This window comes from Piliocolobus tephrosceles, chromosome 8 (assembly GCF_002776525.5).
Source record: "Piliocolobus tephrosceles isolate RC106 chromosome 8, ASM277652v3, whole genome shotgun sequence".
Lineage (NCBI taxonomy): Eukaryota > Metazoa > Chordata > Mammalia > Primates > Cercopithecidae > Piliocolobus > Piliocolobus tephrosceles.
In genome coordinates, this window is record NC_045441.1 from 26986353 (window position 1) to 26991639 (window position 5287).

The following is a 5287-nucleotide window of genomic DNA, read 5'->3' on the forward strand; positions in this document are numbered from 1 at the left end:
CACAATAGGCCATGGTGTGTGATGTTCCCCTTCCTATGTCCAAGTGATCTCATTGTTCAATTCCCACCTGTGAGTGAGAACATGCAGTGTTTGGTTTTCTGTTCTTGCGATAGTTTGCTGAGAATGATGGTTTCCAGCTGCATCCATATCCCTACAAAGGACACAAACTCATCCATTTTTATGGCTGCATGGTATTCCATGGTGTATATGTGTCACATTTTCTTAATCCAGTCTGTCATTGATGGACATTTGGGTTGATTCCAAGTCTTTGCTATTGTGAATAGTGCCGCAATAAACACATGTGTGTATGTGTCTTTATAGCAGCGTGATTTGTAATCCTTTGGGTATATCCTCAGTAATGGGATGGCTGGGTCAAATGGTATTTCTAGTTCTAGATCCTTGAGGAATCACCACACTGTCTTCCACAGTGGTTGAACTAGTTTACAGTCCCACCAACAGTGTAAAAGTGTTCCTATTTATCCACATCCTCTCCAGTACCTGTTGTTTCCTGACTTTTTAATGATTGCTATCCTAACTGCTGTGAGATGGTGTCTCATTGTGGTTTTGATTTGCATTTCTCTGATGGTGAGTGATGATGAGCATTTTTTCATGTGACTGTCGGCTATATAAATGTCTTCTTTTGAGAAGTGTCTGTTCATATCCTTTGCCCACTTTTTGATGGGGTTGTTTTTTTCTTGTAAATTTGTGTGAGTTTTTTGTAGGTTCGGATATTAGCCCTTTGTCAGATGAGTAGATTGCAAAAATGTTCTCCCATTCTGTAGGTTGCCTGTTCACTCTGATGGTGGTTTCTTTTGCTGTGCAGAAGCTCTTTAGTTTATTTAGATTCCATTTGTCAAGTTTGGCTTTTGTTGCCATTGCTTTTGGTGTTTTACGCATGAAGTCCTTGCCCATACCTATGTCCTGAATGGTATTGCGTAGGTTTTCTTCTAGGGTTTTTATGGTTTTAGGTCTAACATTTAAGACTCTAATCCATCTTGAATTAATTTTCATATAAGGAGTAAGGAAAGGATCCAGTTTCAGCTTTCTACTTATGGCTAGACAATTTTCCCAGCACCACTTATTAAGTAGGGAATCCTTTCCCAATTTCTTCTTTTTGTCAGGTTTATCAAAGATCAGATGGCTGTAGGTGTGTGGTATTATTTCTGAGGGCTCTGTTCTGTTCCATTGGTCTATAGCTCTGTTTTGGTACCAGTACCATGCTGTTTTGGTTACGGTAGCCTTGTAGTATAGAGTGAAGTCAGGTTGTTTGATGCCTCCAGCTTTGTTCTTTTGGCTTAGGATTATCTTGGCAATGCAGGCTCTTTTTTGGCTCCATATGTACTTTAAAGCAGTTTTTTCCAATTCTGTGAAAAAAGTCATTGGTAGCTTAATGGAGATGCCATTGAATCTATAAATTACCTTGGGCAGCATGGCCATTTTCATGATATTGATTCTTCCTATTCATGAGCATGGTATGTTCTTCCATTTGTTTGTGTCCTCTTTTATTTCACTGAGCAGGGGTTTGTAGTTCTCCTTGAAGAGGTCCTTCACATCCCTTGTAAGTTGGATTCCTAGGTATTTCATTTCCTTTGAAGCAATTGTGAATGGGAGTTCATTCATGATTTGGCTCTCTGTTTGTCTGTTATTGGTGTATAGGGTTGCTTGTGATTTTTGCACATTGATTTTGTATCCTGAGACTTTGCTGAAGTTGCTTAAAGTATAAGCTATTAAGTATAAGATACCATGAAGATAATTTCAGAAAGATTTCAGAAACTCAAGGGTCACTCTCAGATACCAGAAAGCAAACAGCCTGTTGAATTGTATCATTTCAGTTAATTATGGTGGACCTCAAAAAGTAGTAGAAATTTCCTCTATCACTCTTAATAGTTGATGGCCTTTTATTAAAAGACAAAATTGTAAGATCATAATAGATATTATTGATCTACTAAATGATAGCAAATACCCTTTGAGTGTCAAACATTGTACGTATTTATTCTTTTCTTGCTAGCAGGAAGTAGGTGTTACTTGTCCCATTTTTCAGATGAAATTGAAGCTTACAGAGGTTAAATAACTCCTCAAGATCACCTGGCTAATAAAGACCACACCAAGAATTTGAATCAAACAGACCAGTCCCCAGAGCCTGTGCCATAAGGGAACTGCTTGGCTATTTATAATTCAGGGATTAATTTATGTCTTCATGAAGCAGCTGTATTTTAATACAAAATACGATGTTCTATTTCCTAACGGTTTTCAACTCTCAGCTTCATGCTTTAAAAGTAGTGTTTTGAATGCATTTAGTTATTTGTACTAACATCCAGCACCTCTTCCTCGCCATTTGAGGTATATCATATGTGTTATATTCCCCAATATTAGACCCCAAAAACTGGCATCTATTAACAGTAAAGTCTCAGTATAACGAATGGAAAGGGCCCCAAACGCAAGGCAGGTTCCAATTGCATGCCTTATGTGCTTGATACTTTTAGGCAAGAGACTCCAACTTGCAGGGTTGTCATTTCCCCTGCCTCAAAATCAGAGGAGTGGGTGATGTTTTTGGTCTCTTCCAGTTCTAATTGTGATTCTCAATTGAATTGATGAACTGGTTATTGAAACAATAGGTGTGGTGAAATGAAAAATGGAAGCTTCCTGTTTTTATTTTGATCCAATAATAAGGCATGTTGTTTGCTTCCTCTTGACTCAATACTGTTCTAGGAAAATTCTATTCTACATAGATTCCTTAACAAAAACACATTGATTCCTAAAGGTCTTCTGAATGTTTGGATAGCCAATGGCTTTGCAACACAGCCCGGCCACTACATGAGGCCCATGACTCCAATAAACTTATTTCAGGCCAGTGTAAATGCAATGTTCAAAAATCCCACCTAAGAAGGATGGGAGTACTGAGATTTGAGTAGGTAACATGCAGGTGTGTGCACACGTCCCCAGGAATGCACACACACATACATGGACACAACTGCAATTGATACAAAACACTGAACTGTGCTGATTCTTACAGGAACTTGGCTCTGGCCCAGTCTGGAAAAAAAAAAGACCCTAAATCAATCTACACATGCATACAAAATAGAATTCCCACCATGCTTCGATGTTATCTATTTATATTTTCAATGTTTTAATGTTTTGTGGTCTTTAAAAATACAGGAATTATTATCAATGTACCTAATGTGCCTTGACTCTGAAGGACATGGTAATTGCCTGTGGTTTGGAAAATGTTTGGGCTAAAAGACAAGTTCTCCTCTTCTCATTTGTATATCACAGAGCTGTGCAGGGGCTTGGATCAATGTCTAAATCCAGTGTTTCTGAGTGCAGAGCATCTTTGCTCTGGGTGAGCTTTGACCATCCTGGAGAAGAAGGCTGCTGCAGGGGTAGGACAAAGCCAAGACCAATGGCCAGCAGCCAAGGCCAGCCAGATGGTTCTGTGCTGGCAGCCGGCGTACACGGATTTTACCTGAAGGAAAATGTCACATTTTCCACAGATAACGGAAGGAAAAGAGCTCTTTGGATTACCCTAATCGTGATTTACTCTTTGGAACCACTGTTTGTGATGGACGGGTTATTCATTGTCCAGAATTAAGTCTCAAAGCATAAACATGAGGCTTCAATGAGTTATCGTGAAATCAGTGCTTGATATTCTGTCATATTTCTCAGTGCCTCGTACATTATCACCATCAATCCTTGCCAGTTATGTATAGTTTTACACGTTTGTTTTTTTATTTTACTCTTTTCTCTCCTTCATTCCCTACTTCTGTTCCCCCATAGGTGCCCAATCTAAATGTATTTGATATCTGTCCTTAGAGCCTCCATATCTATGAAGACTAGAGTCATGCACTTCCTCAGATTTCAGTAACGATGAACCACATGTACCACAGTCCCAAGAGATGATAGTGGTGCAGAAACATCCCTGTCACCTAGTGACATCATAGCCATCATAATGTCACAACACATGACTCTCATTTGTGGTGATGCTGGTGTAAATAAATCTACTGTACTGCCAGTTGCATAAAAGTCTAGCACATCCATTTATGCACAGTATATAATACTTGATAATAAATGACAATGTTACTGGTTTATGTAATTACTACATTATACTTTTTATCATTATTTTAGAGTGTACAACGTCTACTTGTAAAAAAAAAAAGTTAACTGTGAAACAGCCTCAGGCAGGCCCTTCAGGAGGAATTCCAGAAGAAGGCATTGTTGTCCTAGGAGATGACAGCTCCATGTGTGTTATGCCCCTGATGACCCTCCATGGGGACAAGATGTGGAGCTGGACCACAGTGATATTGAAGATCTGGACCCTGTAGGCCTAGGCTAATGTGTGGCTGTGTCTTAGTTTTTAGCAAAAATGTTTTAAAAGTAAAAGTGTTAAAAATAGAAAACAGTTTATAGAATAAGGATATAAAGATAATATTTTGTGCAACTGTACACTGTGTTTGTGTTTTAAGCTAAGTGTTATTACAAGTCAAAAAGTTAAAAAATAAAAGTGGCAAAGGTAAAAAGTTACAGTAAGGCAAAGTTAATTTATTAGTGAAGAAAGAAACGCATGTTTTGATGAATTTAGTGTAGCCTAAGTGTGCAGTGTTTATAGTCTACAGGAGTGGACAGGAACATCCTAGATCTTCACATCCTCTCACCACTCACTCATTCACTCGCTCACCTGCAAGCTCCATTCATGGGAAGTTCCCTATACAGATGTTTTCGTACTTACACTTGTATATCCTATTTTTTACTGTAGGTTGTCTATGTCTAGATACCTTTAGATACACAAATACCTACCAGTGTGTTACAGTTGCCTACAGCACTCAGTACAGTAACGTGCTACACAGTTTTGTAACCTAGAAGCAACAGGCTACACCATATAGTCTCTGTGTGTAGCAGGCTGTGCCATCTGGGTTTATGGAAGTGCATTCTACAATGTTCACACAAGGATGAAATCGCCTAAGGACACATTTCTCAGAATGCTTCCTCGTTGTCAAGCCATGTATGACTGTATATAGAATTGTTCATGAATACTATGTTTTTCGTCTGTGTACTGGCATGCCATTTCTACCTGTCGACGTCTGCACACCAGCTCATGCCTCTCGTTCATGCTCCTCTCTGCTGCTCATCGCTCCACAGCTGGCAGCCCTGTATTCCATCCATCCATTCCCCCAAACACAGGCATGTTGCTATCAGCAGGGAGCTCTGACAGTTCCCTCACAGGGTCCTCTTGTTCGCCGGTAAGTCTTTCCCTGGGAATGTCCTCCCAGCATTGCTGGTCAGGGGGAACACA